Raw genomic sequence first — 17,660 nt, 5'->3', positions numbered from 1 at the left:
ATATCACCAGAGGCCAGAAGTGCATCAGCCCCATTGTTTCATTTAAATCACCCTAAAAATTTCAGATCAACTATACGAGACTATCCAGAGAAGACCAAACATATGAATAAACAATATAAAAATTTAGTCACCAACATCTGTCAAACCAACAGGGCTTGCGTAGTACACGTATGTTGAAGGGATTACCTTTTCCAAATAATGGAACTGACTCACCCTCTGCCTGCGTCCCGGGGAAGCTCGCGGGCGCCTGCCTCGCACGCTCTGGGATGAGGCGCTTGTCTGTTGTTGAGTCGCTAACATCTGCAAGACCGGCCGGGCGAGGAAAGCCTACAATAAGGCTAGTCTTTCCGACGATAAACAATCTGTTTTTGTGCTTTTGATTAAAATTTAATAAAAAAATATTTCAGCGAGGCGAAGACTTGTTAAAAGCAGGTGAGGAAAGATCAACATTGACTCCGTCCAGAGCTAATCCTTCTTCCCTCCCTTCTCAGGTTCCCTATTCATCTGGCCGGGCGGGGTCCTAGCAAACTGGGGCTCCCCCAACCCCCAGGGAAGGATTTCCTTTCAGAGGGCATCCAAGCCCTGAAGGAATCTACAACCTGATCCGGACACTCCCACCCCCACGGCTCACCTACTGAAACCAGAGTCCTCCTTCCAGCAGCTGGGAAGATACTCAGATCCATTCGGCTGGGGGAGGAGGGTGTCTCAGCATCTTCCGTGCAGAAACCCACCTCTGTGCAACGCAAGGAAGCATAGCTGAACAACGCCAAGGCCGCACTGAAACACACCGACACGTCTAACCCAGAAAGTTCCCGGTGTGAGTGTGGGGTTCAGGCCAGAGGAACCGCGCCGTGGGGCTCGTGGGCTCCCTGCTGGAGTGAGCGTGGTGCGCGTGCAGAGGGTGCAGCTGAGTGCCGGGCACATGCTTTCGCAACCATCCCAGAACTTGTGGGATTTGTCCAGAGCAGAGATCACAGTCTTGGGGGTGTGCATGGTAGTTTGTAATTTCCAACAGCAGCATTCTAAGAAAATGTTTTCAAAGTAAGACTCAAGGTGACTAACCCACCTGTTTTCCCACTACTAAAAACTAAGTTCATTAAATAACACGTACAACATGTATCCGTGTGTGTATGTGTGTGTTTGTTTATTTGTTTTTGTTTTTGTTTTGGCCTCGCTCTGTTGTCTGGGCTAGAGCGGATGGAGTGCAGTGGTATCATGACAGCTCACTGCAACCTCACGCTCCTGGGCTCAAGCGATCCTCCTGCCTCAGCCTCCTGAGTAGCTGGGACTACAGGCACGCGCCACCACATCTGGCTCATTTTTCTATATTTTTGTAGATACCATGTATCACCATGCCCCCCAGCCTGATTGGTCTTCAACTCCTGGCCTCAACCCATCCTCCTGCTTCAGCCTCCCCAAGTGCTGGGATTCCAAGCATGAGCCGCCACACATGGCGAGTGTTTTATATATAAATATATATACCTGTAAATATACATATATGTTTTTCCCCTGAACTTGGAAAAATCGGCCATGATTGGATATTTACAGTAAAGGAAACATGGGAAGATACGATATGGGGACAATAGAATCAGGAAGGAATAATCCAGACAGAGAAGAAGAGGGGAGGAGAGACGGCGGTTGTCCTTCTTAATGAACTAAGCGCTGGCCTTTCTGAAAGACAGAGGGAGAGAGAAAGATCGTTAGAATCGCAGTGGCAGTGACTAGATCGATGAGCGTCTGAGGGTGAGTCATAAAAATCAAGCCAGGGGTCTCATAAACTCAGCAGGTCCTTCCTTCTCTGCCTCTGATCCCTGGCGGCAGGTAGACCATGCTCCTCGGGATGTCCGCACCCTCGGGCATGGATGAGCGCTGTCCAGCCCATTGGCCCCTCTGTGGCCACTGGCCTTCACTGTGTTGTCACCCTCCTTACTGGTTTAGAGGCAGCCTCTACTGCAACTGGACAACAGGGTCTCTGCAAGGTCTTGCTTGATGTTTGATGGTAAGGACCACTCAGCGTGGATGGGTGTCCTTGCCCTGTCCCTGCAGGAGGTGTGAGGATTCCAGTGCAAGGCCAACCTGCTGCCAGGGTGCAGGGACGCTGAGTCTGCCAGCAGGTCCCAGCCAGGGCTCTTGGCCTCAGCATTCCAGCTGGCCAGCGCCAGGCTTGCAGAGGATGTTTGGAAGAGGTCCCCATTCAGCGCATTCAGTAGGGGGAGGCCAGGAGCAACAGCCCATGGCTGCTTCTCAGCTCTCATTTCTACCGCTCTGTGCTCGTCCTGGACCAGACAGGACGCTTCCTGCTCTCTGGACAACCACTCGGTACCTTTCCCACTCTGTGCGTCTTCGTGTGGGCTCCAGGCTTCTTGGAATTCAATCAGTGAGGTGTTGATTCCAGCATCCCAAACCTTCACCTTTCAAGATCTTTACTAAACATTTGTTCCAAAAATCAGGTGGCATCTCAGTGCCAGACAGTGCCCACAGCTCTCCGAAGGTAAGAGGTGCTTGGGACTCACTGGGAGGAATCGAGACAGCTCAGAAGAATGTGGAAGAGAAAACACATTGAGATCTCTGGGTGACAGACTGCTCTAGTGGGCGCGGGTACCTCTGCCCTGCAGTCCTGGGAAAGTCTAGTCTAAATTCACTCTGTTTGAAAGATAGATTTTCTATTTACATTTTTTCCCAGCTGTTCAGTTCAGTTCACTAATTTCCATCACAGAGCACAAGATCAGCAGATGCACCGACATCGTTTTAAGCTATGGTCACCCAGAGAAGATGGGAGGAAGAAAATCTCTCTCTTCCCCGCTCCGCTCTGTATGTGGCTACAGAAGAAATGAGGCTGCCGGGAGCAGCTTGGGGCTGAACTCTGACAGACTCTAAGCCTCACCACGTGTGTACAGAGAGAAAGGAAAGCGGTACCGATGGAGAAAACAGAATGTGAAATTGGAAGAATTCATCCATATTTTGATTGTGACGTAGATCACATGATTGTATGTGTTTGTGAAAACTCATAGAACCATACACCAAATGAATGAATATTAGGTTTTGTAAATAAAAAAGTAAAAAGCAAAGGGAGGGCGTAGGTGGGTGCAGATGGAGGGAGGAAGGGAGAAACCACCACCGAGGGTTCAAATAGATGCCCACAGGTGGGACAAGCCGTGGGCCAGGTCCCGGCTGGGTTCCCGGGAACACCCCAACCTTAACAAAGTTGAAAAGAACTTACTTTTAAAGACCTCGAGGAGAGGAGATCCCATCTCTTTCTCTGGTAACCCCTTCCAGCCTCAGGAAGCTCTTTATATCCCAAATTGCTACCTTATGATACCGTTTAGCTCATTTCCCTCACGTCTCATTCCTGCCATGGGAGACAGAGGGCAGCTGTCCCCGCAGAGTGACACTCACATTTTCCTGAGTGTCTCTCTCAGGTTGGCTGTCAACCATCTCATCATTAAACTAATGCAGGCAGTTGCTATAACCTTCTAGAATTATTTCCGACTCATTAATCATTGCTTGTGTTCCGGTGCACAAAACCCAGCATGGGGGCTTCAGGGAAGGCCCGAGTCCCGTCACAAAGGTAGGACGTTGTGCTTTCTGATTCTAAGTGCTTTGCTATGCAAGCTGTTACCTTGTGTTTGTTATGTCACAGAAATGCCACATGGGTGATACACTCATCTTTGGATTTCTCTAATACCTGCCTCCTCTAGAATGTATATTTTAATAGATCATTGACATTTGCAGAGCTGGCATCTGCAGTTCAGGGCGTGGTGTGTTCCCAATCTGTGGCATGTCATTTGAGAAGCAGACGATGATAACCAAGACATAAGATTGTTTCAGTCTCAAATGAGGTCACACAGCAAGGTTCCTGCACTGCACTTAAAGCACACACAGGGCATTAGCCCCTGAGTAACTGTATCAGTGAGGTCTGTAATTTGGAGAGGACAAGGGCGGGGGATGTATCCTTGTAGAATGTTATGAGTCTACTATCTAAGGCTTTGTTTTCAGTAATGACATGATTTTATTATTTATGAAAATATTGTGTGTGTGTTTGCATGTGTCTGTGCATGTGTGCATGAGCATGTCTTCGTGCATGCAAGTGTATATATCTGTGTGTGTGAGAGAGTTCCTGTGTGTGTCTATGTGCATGTTCACACACGTGTATGATGCATTAGGAGACAAATCTTCATATACCTGATTGTCAGGGGTTCCAACCCACAAACTGCACTTTGGTGTCTATGAGGTCCACTTGATTGAGGTGCTTCCTCATAGCAGGAACCACAGTGCACCTAATGTGGGGATGCTTTAGACACACCCCTATGTGCGGTGTCTCTTGCTATTGCTAATTTGGGTTTGCTTTTGCTCCTCCCTTTCCTGTTCGGGGGTGGACGTGGAGACCGTTTGTGTCTGTCTCCCACTCAGTCCTCCCTGCAGGACTGGCTTTCTACCCTGCCCCACTTCTGGACAGCGTACCACAGCATTTGCATTTCTCCTCACTGCTCTCCCTCATATTCCCAACTCTAACCTGTTTAAAGCTGTCAGTGTCCTGTACTCCATCTGTGTGGCACATGTCCCTGGGCCACTTTCCATGGAAGCCTCAGAAGTCTAGTCACCAGCAACGTCCAGCACCTGTCTCCCAGGATGCACTGCTGTCCGACGGGTTGGAGTAAGCAAAGCCCCGGCATGTAGGGGGTGGCAGAGCTAAGGTGCGTGCAAGCACAACGTTGAGGGCGGGGAGGAGGAGGGGGTCCTCCGGGAAGGGGTCCAGAGAATCAGAGAGAGGTCAGAACGAAGGATGGAAATGCAACCTCAGCTGAGGTAGTAAAAATCCTGTCCTATAACCCAGATACGGTCACCTGCTCTGACAGAGAGGGAGGTCCACTGGAAGTGAGCGTCAGGGTAGGGATGCAACTGTAATGTAGACATCACTGCTGATCCTGTGGGGAGAGGCCAGGCGTGCGAGGCCAGAGTGGGCCCAGTCAGGAGGCTGGGTCCACGGACAGGGGGAAGGCTGGGAGGACCCTGAACTCCGGCAGTGGTGGTGGTGGTGGAGACAGGCGGTGGAGACAGACGGTGGAGACACACACGGGCAGCATTTGCAGCTGGATCAGGAGGTCTTGGTGATGGTTTAACTGGGGGTGTGTGAAAGAGAAGAGGAAAGCTTGCTGTGTGCATCTTGGCCACAGTGCGGTGAGGTGTCTGTGTGTCATCAAACGGACGGCAACTGGATGAGTTTAAGAGTCTGGGAGCAGTTTCTCTCCTGCTCGCCTTGCTGTGGCCCGCGGGTGGCCCTGATCCCACGTACCCGCTGCTCTTGCACTCGGTGGTGCACGCCCAGTGTACGTACAAGCCTCCTTCCGTCCAGTAGATATATTCACCAGGTCTTCCCTTTGGCACCTGGACTTTTAATTTTGGTGCTTATTAATCCTATTTTGAACACATTTTGTATATGAATTCTGAAATACAAACACTACCAATGTACCCAGTGATCTATTTTTTTTTTTTTAACGCAAGTATTTGAAGAAGCCTTTTAATTAAATAATAGGAAAGACAGAGACAGCGAAATAGTTTGGAGCAAGCCTATCAATGACCTTCCACCGACCCTAAGTGCGCTGTGGTTGGGGCAAGACAGGGCGGGTTTTGCAGAGGGGCGGCTCCGGGGAGGAAGGCCAACTGCCGGCCTCCTGCGGCACAGACTCACGCCTGCTGTCTCCGCCTCATATGGATAACCGTTTGGGCAACTCGAGCAGGTTTGTAAACTGAGACCTTATGTCAACAATAACAAAGTACGTTTAGACTGCCGAGGTCCATGTGCAGAAAGAATGATTTAGTACAATACGGCTTATCACAGAGTTGACCCAAACCAGCACCAGAAGAGTGATGTTTGCTCAGCAAATCATGCGCTACTGCACAGTACCTTTCCTGACGCCGTGAAGCCGCGACACCGATTGCAAGCATCTTTTAGCCGAGAAACTGGTAAAATCCTTAGCCGCAAGTTACTCAGGGAACAGAAGTATTTCCGTTCCAGTTCTGCGGGAGTTCTCTCTCCCCGCCTTGTTCTACGTTCCCTACCTGGGCACCTCCAGTTTCTCAGCCATCCTTCACCCACACCAAGGGTTCTCCCTCACGTCGATGGGACTCCAGGGCCAGCAGTCTCTCGGGTCCCAGATGACGCAACGTTTATTTTTTACGTACAAGGTCTTTTGAAAATGCAGCTCTGGCTGCGGCTCTGTGTGACTTGCTTCACCCAGGGCTGCCCGATGAGCCCCAGTGGACACTGGGCTACCTTCTCTCACTCTGGGGGCTTCTTATGGGGTCTGCCTGTAGCTTTAGGGACAGTGACTGCTCCAGTCCTTGTGATGCCAGGGAAGTAAACGCTTCCATGCGCAGTACTTGGGGGAGACGTCTTTCCTGCCGGGCAGAGTCTTCGGTCCCGAAGCTCCTCTGGCTGCAGCCTGGACACCTCGCCCCTTGGCCCCACTCTTGTCCCTCTGACGGGCGTGGCCTGAGCTCTTACCCTTTGCAGGTATTCGGCTTATTTTCTCCTCTGACATTTGGATAGACAGCTCAAACTAACTCAGAGAGGGGCTCATCAAATGCACAGGTGGCACGTAGAGTGGGAGTGCCACCCTGGACCTGGTGACAGGACAGGGAATCTCGGTGTGACTCTGTGGGTCAGGGAGGGACCCTGGGCTAGGAGCTCAACACCCGTGAGGCCCTTGACTTCCTCCTCTCTCTGCTTAAAGATGGGCATGGAATAATGCCCACCATGTCCACCTAAACCACTGCTGCACCTGTCCCTGCGCTCTTTCACGGAGTCAACCTTAGATACAGGCCGGTCCTTGGCTGCCCCCCCATGTTCTAGGCACTAGGACATGGGGCCCCCAAAGATCCTCATCTAGGCAGCCTTGCGGTCCTCCTGGGCAGCGGGGTCCCCTTCCTAACAGCTCCTAGAGCCCACAACAGGCGTGGCCTGCCCACCAAGGGGAGGAACTTCCAGGCGAGGGGCCTCTTTCTGAAAACCCCATGAGCCTGAGAACCCCCCGGTCACCCTGGGAAAGTGGAGGCGACTCACAAGAGGAGTTCAGACTGGACTCAGGACTGCCCTGGTGCAGGGAGCTCGAACCACGTGTAACTGGATTAAGAAAAGTGTTGAATCCTGTCTTTTAACATTTGTTCTGTTCCCTCCCTGCCCTTCTATAGAATGCTTTCTGTGAGTCAGGCATCTTCTAAGCGATTTGTCTAAACTACTTCATGCGCCCCCAAACGCACCTCCGTGAGATAATTTCCATGGCCAGTGGTGTAGCGTTTCCATCCCTATGTTCAGAATAGAAACGCGAACTGTGTGTGCTACGAGGTAGGGCAGGCCGTGTCTACAGTGGTCTGGTCTCGGAGCAGGAACCGTGCTCACAGCACAGGAAGTGCGAGCCACAGCCACGCTGCCTCACCGATCTCCATGATGCTCATCCATTCCTGAAAACCATGTGTTTGCAAGAAAACATGTCAGACTCAAAGCTGGATGTGTCAGGGCTACGTAATATAGAATCGCTGGGTTTTCGCTTCTTGTCAGAGGGTGATGAGAAAACAATGCCTCTCATTGGAGTTGGGTGGAGACAAACTGGAACCCAAATGTAGTTCTGCTCTAGGGCAGGAGGATCCATTAAAACACTCGGCCCACTTGCCCTCCCCCAGAAAGCTCCCATCCCCTCCACACAGGTAAAGGCTTCCCTCACCCGTGTGCCTGTCACCGAGGGCTCACAGCACCTCACAAGGACGTCTGTCAGGGAGAACGGACTGGAAATGGGAGACATGTGGTGCTTAGACCACTTTGTGTGAAATCGGGAAGGAACAGTTGAAGGGGAGTTATATGAAAACATGATTCCCATTACGAACTGAAAAACCACAGGACGGGTCGACGTATGCACGGTGAGGAGGAGGCCAGAGAACCATACTGGGATTCAGGCACAGGAGCTGGAAAGGACACGCGTGCACCACTCGTGGGCTAAAGGCGAGGCCACACTCCCGTGGGTGGAGGTGCCATCTCCCTTTGCAGAGTGTCTGCAGGTCTGGGGGATTTACTGACCCTAAAAGAACAAACCTCCTGGCAATGTTTTGGAGGAAGACACTGTGTCCAGAGTGGGCACCCGGCCTGTTGGGCATGTTCTCCTTTGTTCTGTGCCTGGAACACCTCGAGGTGCCTCTGATGGAGACGGACTCGTGCCCTCCAGGCTTGCAGGACCCTGGCAAAGTCCACATGGGGACACCACTCCCAGCCTCCAGGCCACAACCATCTCACCTGCTCTCGTGTCCACCCCGGGGAGCGGGAGCAGAGTCGGATGTGGCACCGTTTGGCCCAAGTCACAGCTTATTCAAGAAGTCCACCCCTTCCTCACAATCTGATGCTGCAGTGAGCCCAAGCGACAAGCCGAGGCCCCACAAGGAAGCCCCTGGGGGCTGGGGCCCTTTCTGCAACACGGGCCCCATTCACACTCAGTCCAGCGTGGCTCTAAAATACTGAACCCCACAAGAAGCGGGGAGGTGGGACATGGGTGCCTTTCTTCCCATGAAGCTCCTCCTGCAGAGTCTCCCCACTGCCTGGAAGGAGCGGCTGAGCTCTGTCTGCTATGGGGGCGCCCGCTCCCACCTGGACAGCAGGGCTCGAGGCAGGGACAGACAGAACCCCTGAGCAGCCCTTCCCCAAACAGCGTATCTGCCCCACGCACGTTGCTATTGTCAATGACAAATTCAATGTATTCTTGTTTTAATATAATAGGTAATAAGACTACTGCCAAGCTAGGTGACCACCGACCTCTTTTCTGGTCCCACTATCCATTACCTGAGAATTTTAGCTCTGTAACAATTCAATAGCTTCGAAGTGACCAATGTTTGTTTTCATAAAAGAGAAGGAAAGACACAATGACCTTAAATACATTGTTTCTAGCAATGTCCAGCTTGTGATTTGGCTGAATGTTGGACAGTCACCCTGATGAAGTACCTTAGACGTTCATCTCCTATGCAAAGACATTCCCAAAAGCACTGGTTGATGATTAGAAATTTTCGTTTTAGTTTAGAGAGTGGGTTGGAGTTGGAAATAGTGGCATGCTTTTTCGTTTTTGCTATCAGGGAACATCAGGAGATAAAAGTATATACCTCACATCATAAAGGGTCAGAGTCGTGACAACAGCCCTGCAGTTTTCTAGTATGACCAGCTTACACCGTGCTGCCCACCCAGACGAGGGTTTCTGCAGCCAGACTGACGTGCAGCCAGCAACAGACAACAGGGCGGCGCGGGCTCTGCACAGCGCAGTTTGTAAGATGCTCTTTCTAAGGGGCTCAAAGAGAGCTGACAATACGCAGTCTGCCGTCTCCACGGTCCCTCCCGCACCGGAGCAAGTCAGACAAACTGCTGGAAAACGTGCAGAGGAGTGACGGCCTGTGCCCGGGAAGCCATCTTCCGGGATAATTCATGTGAAACTTGGGTCGTCGGTAAGACATAGATTATTTAGAGGTCAAGCATATTGTACTTTGTAGTCCTTTATACTCCATAATAAAAATTTATGACGAGGAAAGTATACTGTTTCCTGCGTGAATTTCTGTCTCTGGTTTTTGTTATGAAGACAGAGTCTGGGGCTTTGAAGCGAATCAAGTGATCCTTTAACCAACCAAGTTTACAGTAAATAACTTAAACTGATGCACACATTTCTCACTTATTTTCAATTGACACACACACACACACACACACACACACAAAATGAAAACATCACAACAAACTGGCCTCTTAAATTTCATATTTTTCTATATCCTTTAAGAAAATCAATACTTTTTATAATCAGCACTTTTTTATTAAGTGTGTTTTGTTATTTTATTTCTTGTTCAGCTAATGGTGCCTATAAAATTGACAGGTTACTTGTGTTCTGGAAGTAAAATTTTAACAGCACAAACTAATAATATTTCAAACGTTTAACATTCTAAATAAATGGTTAAATTGGGGTGAGTTCCTCAAATAAGATACTAATTATTTTTTCAGACTTGGTTTTCTACCCAGATTGACTAAAAGTTACTCGATTTGGCTCTGGATAAAAATACTATCACCGCAGGTTTTTTCAACGTTATAGGAATTTCATGATGAATCTGCACAGATAAGTTTAATTTAGCTGCTTAGACATCATCTCAACTTTTGGATACTTGACGAAGGATAGATAGAAATTAAAATCCCACAAAGTTATGAGGCCAAAGACTCACAGGAAAGGCACCTGTGGCCACGTGTGTCCCAGGCTCCTTGGGGACGTTCCCGTGAGACCCGCAGGACTGGGAGGAAGGCCGTCGCCACCAGGAGGGTGCGGGGAAAGCAGCAGCCAGTACCAGAGGACCTGAGCCTGGGAAACACCCCTCTTGTTTGTTATTTGCAGTGTTTGCTTATATTTAGTCTATAATGCTTATTTTATTTTGTTATTCTATGTATTAAAGAGTCGTAGATTTCATTTATACTTATTAGTATTTGTTAGGTACTGATCGCCTCAGCACCGCGTGGCGCTGGGACCAAGTGAACAGGTGCCTAAGCTTCTCAAACCCAGCATTACTTTTCCTGCTGCGAAGGAAGAGAGAGAAGCCAAGGCCCTGCTGTTCAAGGTCACCCTGACCTTGTCAACTGGCTCCAATATCACATGTCCCCTGACTCCTCCTTGCAAAACGAGTCACAGAGCAGCCTCTCTGACTTCACCTCTTTCCTGGAAGCTACCTGGCTCAGACCACCTGATAGGACACATGCAAGGCCCGACACCCAGCAGTCAAGCAGCTTCTCCGGACACCTGAATGATACGGTGCAACTTCTTGGATTTGGGAACTAAATCTCCGTCGGTTCCCAGCGTCCTCCCTGGGGAAGGTAATTGGGGTCTCCAATCCAAGGGAAATGGGGAGAGATGAAATAGCCATCAGGATGACCCCACATGGGGAAAGTGCCCGGGTCAAAGGATGCTGAGGTTGGCATGAAGGGACTGTGTGTGCACACGTGCATGTGCATGTGTGAGTGTGTGTTCCATGCAATCGTGTGCATTGGAGAGGAGGTGCACATATGTTTCTCACGGTACAAAATAAATGAAACTTGAGTCAGACTGAGGTTGCCTTTCTTCAGGGTAAAATAGTTTTAATTCACCTTTAAGGTCTGATTATTATGGCTGGGTCTGGATTTATTTGCAGAATGTGTTGCCATTTATCAGATTAAACTGTGACATTTTTCAGTGACAAACTGGCCCAGGACAAAAGGGCAGGGAATTCTCCATGTAACAACTTGGAAATGCTAATCTCCTCTAAACCTGCAATAAATATCTGTTCCCCGGCCAGGGAGAGGGAAATGCACAAGGATCAGAGAGGAAGCAGAGGTCGGCTGCAAGGGCCGCCCTGCGCCCTTCGGATCGGGGTGAATGCTCCACTGGCCGACTCTGTGATTTGCTGTGAAGACAGCATTTAGCAAAGGTTTATAAGAGGTGAGTGAATACCTGGGGGGGATTATTTAAGCTGTGGGGATCACGAGCATGAGGCCGTGAGGGGAGGCTGTGGAGCCGTGGAGGGAGAGAGAGCGAGCGGGAAGGAGAAACAAAGTCAGAGGAGTCTTCCGGGAACCGAGTCGATTACACAGGGATGCGGAACCGTCGGGAGGCGGCTTTGCAGAGTGAGATGGAGCATTATTATTGATACAAGATTTTGAGCAGAGAAATGACACAATTTGATTTATATTTAAAATGATCATTCTCGCTTCTATATTGAAAATTGACAGTAAAGAAATGTACTGAAAAACAAAAAAACAATCAAAAAACATGTCATGTTCTGAGATGGGAAGTCTCAAGATCATAAATATCAGTTCTCCACAAGTTAATTTGCAAATTTAATGTAATTTACATTCTAACACCATAAAGGCAATAGTATTAAAATGCAACCATGTGCTGCGTAATGACTTTTTGATCAACAACAGACCACGTATAGGACGGTGGCCCATTAGATTACAATACTATATTTTTGCTGCACCTTTTTGTGTTTAGATAAGTTCGGGTACACAAGTACTTACCATCCTGTTACAGCTGCCTACGGTCCTCAGTGCAGTGCCACGCCATGCCGGGCTGTGGCCCGGGAGCAACAGGCCACAGCACGTAGCCTGTTGCGTGGCAGGCTGTACCGTCCAGGTGTAAAATGCACTCTGTGTTGCTCACACCGTGCAAGCTCCTGGTGACGCATTTCTTAGACTGCGCCCTGTCCCTAAGTGACACGTGACTGTGTAGTTAGCATACGGTAGAAACTTTATACCTGAAGGCAGAGTGGTCATTGCTCATGACTGGAACAGAATGGAATGTCTAGAAAGGGACACAGTTGAAACTAGTTACTCACTATGTGATAAAGGTGACATTTTAAATCAGGGGGGAAAGTGGGCTTTTTCATAAGCGACGTTAGAATAATGGGATAGCCAATCAGATGAAAAGGTAACGTTGGATCGATTGTTTCTCAACGTATGCCAGCATAATTTCTAAATTCATCATTCAGAGATTTAAAATAAAATTGAAATAAGAATGGTAAAAGCAAAACATGGGTCAATTCTTTAAAAAGTGAAAATAGATAATTGATATTTTTGATGACATAAAAAATTTTCAAAAAAACCCATTTCTTATATGCAGTATGTATATGTATATATATGCAGGATAAAAAGAGAAATGACAAACTTGGAAAAATATTTGCAATTCTATCATGACAAAGAGTTAATATCCCTAATACATAAAGAATTCAAACAGTACAGCAACAGTCCCAATGGGAAAATAGGCTAGACAGGAGTAGACAGATCGTAGTAAAACTTGCAGGTAGAGCGTAATCATATGAAAAGCATTAATTTCCCTCATAATTAGAGAAACATAAATCAAAACTGCAGTGGATATCTCCACTCACTATCAGATTGGCAAACGCCCAAAAGTTTGACGCGCAGCTCTGCTGCTCAGGCCGTGGACACAGGCACTTCCAGTCACTGCGGTGCAAAGGCAAAGCCATCCGGCTCCCGTGCGTGGGGACCTGGTGTCGGATGGTAAAGTCACATAAACGTCACCCCAGCACGTGGGCTGTTCAGAGCTCAGTGTCTCAGAGTCCAGTCCCTGGTCCCTGTGTCCACCTCACGGCTCCCCAGCGGTTGTGACTGGCCCAGCATCCCCCCAGCTGACACACAGGTTGTAGGTCGACATTCAGCTAAACACTGAAGGGTGTTGCATACAGACTTGGGCAGCTCCTCTGTCTCTAGTATTCTGACCCTCGAATTTCAAATGCCTCAGCTTTCCTGGAATCTAATGCTTCCTCATGTCACTTCAGTGAGACTGCTGTGTTCTGCTTGTGCTTTTATTTGACTCCACCACCTGAAAAATGCCTCCTTAAAGAAAGACTCACCTTGCTCGTTTCCATTATCTCAGAGATTAGAGTCCTCTACTGCTGGGGTCCAACGTCTAACAGCAGTTGTTTCGTGGGTGAGTGATTGCAGATAGATACACGCATAGATACACATATAGATACATGTTAGATAGAGAATTGACAAGTAAATAGAGATTGATAGCAGTTACAGACACACGGACAGGCCGTCATCTGCTTAGATTTAACAATCAGCAACGGATAGACAAATCGTAACGTTTGCACATGGTTCCTTTTAAGAGACATCAATCAGTAGTGGCAGAATGAGATGTCCCAGGCTTCTCTACCCTCAACAGGAAGTTCAACTAGCAACTATCCACAGAACAGAACACCTTGGTTAAAAGCCCCAGATTTGGGGATGAGTCTCTGGACCTGCATGGTCTGTAGAATGGGAAAAAATACTGGATGGAAAAGGTAAGAGAGAGGGTCTCACTGTGATGCAGTCAGCTCTCCCTCCCCAAGTCAGCACAGGGCCACACAGACAGGATTCCCGGGACCGCGGTTTCTACGGAGGAAGGAGCACTGGAAGAGGTCATGCAGTTTCCCCAGAATTTTAAGACACTTCCCAGGAAGCCCACCATGGTCTCACCTTAATGGCAACGCAGGGGGAAATGGCACTGATTGACACCTGGGGTCAGGTAGAAACAAAGCAAGGAGGCAGAGCCCACGGCGAGCAACAGGCAGGTCTTGGTGGTAGCTGTGTTTACCTGCCAGCAGTGGTGCCCGATCAGAGGTAGGAGTTAATAGCGCAGCCTACCTGCAGTGCTGAGCTGGTCACTCCCAGAAATTGAATACCTGGACGGCCAGCTTCCAGGGCCAGCCTCACACACTGCCTTGGGGCCCCACCCAGGGAGGGACAGAACTACCACAGCAAATTTTGGCAAAGAGCAGGGGCTAGTTGCCCCCCACCCAGGCGCTTAACAACACTCCATGCAAGGTGAAAGTCCACCCCAGGGCCCCATGCGGGCACGAAGGCAAACCCTAACCATGCCTTTCTTATGAGCATAGCAGATCGTACCACCCATCCCAATCAGTGACTCCACTTAACCTCAGGGTCCTTCCTGCAGGCTCCCTCAGCTGATTGCAGTGGCACAACCTGATTACAGGGCTCAACCGGTGGTCTTATCATAGAGTAGAGCCTACCTGGCTGCCCCAACCAAATTCAGGACAAAGGCAGCAGCTTAGAGAGCCTGACCGCAAGCTCTGCCTGCCCAGGGTTCCAGGATAAACTAGGTAGTGAAGAACTATCCCCGACAAAACACGTCTGGAAAAGCTGGAAAAGGTGACTGCCTTTTCCAGTGGGCAGACACCAACAGGAGGACACAAAGATCACCAGTGCTAAAGAAATCATGGAACTTCCAGTAGAGACTAACAAAACTCCAACAGTGAACCCCCAAAATGGAAGATCTATGAAATCATAGGGAATTCAGAAAAATCCTCTTTAAAAAGTTTAGTGAACTACAAAGAATATATGCATAAAAAATTAGATAATGTATAATAAATGGATAAATTCCTACAAAAAATAACTTACCAAGACTGAATCATGAAAAAAATATAAAATCTCACCAGACCAGTAGCTAGTGAGGAGAAAAAATCAGTGATAAGAAGTGTTCCATGAAAGAAAAGCTCAGGGCCTGCTGGCTTCACTGCGGAATTCTACCCAACATTTAAAGACCTAATATCAACCTTCACAAACTCTTCCAAAAAGTCAAGTGGGGAAAATGCTTCCAAACTCGTTTCACAAGGCCATCATCGCACTGATACCAAAGCCAGGCAAGGACATCGCAGGGGAGGAAAACTACAGGATAATGTCCTCCATGAACATAGATGCAAAAATCCTCAACTAAATTCTGGCCAGCTGAGTTCAACAACACATCAAAAGGAGCATTCACCACAATCAAGTGGAATTTACTCCTGAGATGAAAGGATGGTTCAAATGATACAGTCAGTAATATGATGCCTCACCTTAAGAGAAGTAAGGACAAAAACCATATGATCATCTCATTAGATGCAGAGAAAGCACGTGTTAAATTCATTATTCTTTCATTATGAAAACGCTCGATGAAGTATGTGTGGAAAGAATGTACCTCAACACAATGAAAGCTGTATGTGATAATGTCCACAGCTGACATTATGCTCAGTGGTGAAAGATTGAAACTCTTTTCTCTAAGATTCAGCGCAAAACAAAGATGCCACTCTCGATACTTCTATTTAACACGGAACTTGAGTCCTTGCTAGAGCACTTAAGCAAGAGAAAGATATAAAAGCTGTCCAAACAGAAAAGAAAGAAATGAAATTGTCACTTTTTGCTGATGACATGATCTTATATGGAGAAAAACCTAAAGATTCCACCAAAGACTGTTACAACTAATTCACCAATGTAAAAAAATTATAGGATGCAAAATCAACACACAAACATCAGTGGCATTTCTATACATTAACAACAAACATTCTGAAAAAGAAACCAAGGGAATAATCCCATTTACAATAGCTACAAAAAGTACTTAGCAATAAATTTGTTTGAGGAGGTGAAAGGCTTACAAATTGAAAACTACAAAGTGTCAATGAAAGAACTTGAAAGCCAATGTTATTTTTCATAAAAAAGAAAAAAACAATCCTAACATTTATGTGGAATCACAAAAAAACGTGAATATCCAAGACAGTAATAAGCAAAAAGAAAAAAGCTGAAGGCATCACACTGCCCGATTTCAAAGCATTCTACAAAGCTACAGTAATTAAAACGGTATGGTACTGGCATAAAAATAGACTATTGACAAATGGAAGAGAGTAGAGAGCCCAAAAATGAACCCACGCAAGTACGATTGATTTTTGATGAAGGTGCCAAAAATACACATCGGGAAAAGGAGTATCTCTCCATTAAATGATGTAGAAAAAACTATAAATTTACATGCATAAGAATGAAACTGGACCCTTAGCTCATACCCTATGCAAAAATCAACCCAAAATGGATTATGACTTAAACATAAGACCTCAAACTGTAAAACCACTAAAAGAAAACATGGGGAAAACTATAGGACATGGGTCTGGGCAATGACTATTTAGATTTGACAGTAAAATTGCAGGCAGTGAAAGCAAAAATAGACAAAAGGGATTACGTCAAAGTCAAAGGCTTCTGTACAGCAAAGAAAACATCAGGGTCGAGAGACAAAATACCGACTGAAGAAAGTATTTGCAAACCACTCATCTGATAAGGGGTTAATAACCAAAATGTATAAGGAATCCAAACAACTCTATGGAAAGAAAAATAATCTGATTGCAAAATGGGCAAGAAACTGAACAGACATTCTCGAGAGAAGGCATCATGCACATGGACAGCAGATACACGGCAAGGTGCTCATTGGCGCTAGTCATCAGGAAACACTAACTAAGCCACAGGAGAGATCGCCTCTCCCCTGTTAGAACAGCTATTATCAAGAACAAAATACATCAAGTATTTTGGGATGTGCAGAAAAGGGAACCCTGGCACACCGTTGGTGGGAGCATGAATTAGTACAGCCATATGGAAAACTATATGGAGTTTTCTCAGAAACCTAAAAACAGAGTTATCATATGATCCAGCAATCCACTCCTGGGCATTTACCCAGCAGATGCATGATCAGGGTGTGGAGGAGACATCTGCACCCACGATTGCCGCAGCAGTGGTCGCAGTAGGCAAGTCACAGAGCCAGCCTGAGTGTCCATCGACAGATGAATGGAAAGGAAAATGTGGTATATACACAGAAAATATCATTCAGCTTTAAAAATGAAAGAAATTGTGGCATTTATGACAACGTGGGTGGAACCAGAGAACATCGCATTAAGTGAAATAAGCCAGGCGCAGAGAAGCAAATGCTGCATGTTGTCACTTGGGCGTGGGAGCAGCGACTCGAGCACCCAGCGTGGCGTGGTGGCAGCCAGAGGCGGAGACGCCACCGGGGCAGATGGGGAGGTCGTGACGCAAGGGTCAGAGCCTCTGTTAGGAGAAGTAAGGATTTTTCTTCCTTGGAGATCTATTGCACAGTGTGGTAAATGTAGTAAATAAAAACATATTGTAAATTTCAAAATCTCTGAGAGAGTAAATTCCAAATAGTCTCACCACAAAAAATGAGTATTTGAGGTGATGGATATGTTAGCTTGATTTAATTATTTCACATTGCATTCATAAATCGTAACACCCCTTTGTGCCCATAAATGTATGCAACTATAGTTTTGTCGATTTATAAGCCAGAAATAAAAATTTT

This window comes from Propithecus coquereli, unplaced genomic scaffold, assembly GCF_000956105.1.
Source record: "Propithecus coquereli isolate 6110/MARCELLA unplaced genomic scaffold, Pcoq_1.0 Scaffold371, whole genome shotgun sequence".
Taxonomy (NCBI): domain Eukaryota; kingdom Metazoa; phylum Chordata; class Mammalia; order Primates; family Indriidae; genus Propithecus; species Propithecus coquereli.
The sequence above is the reverse complement of the archived record's forward strand: the minus strand, read 5'-3'. Positions refer to the sequence as shown.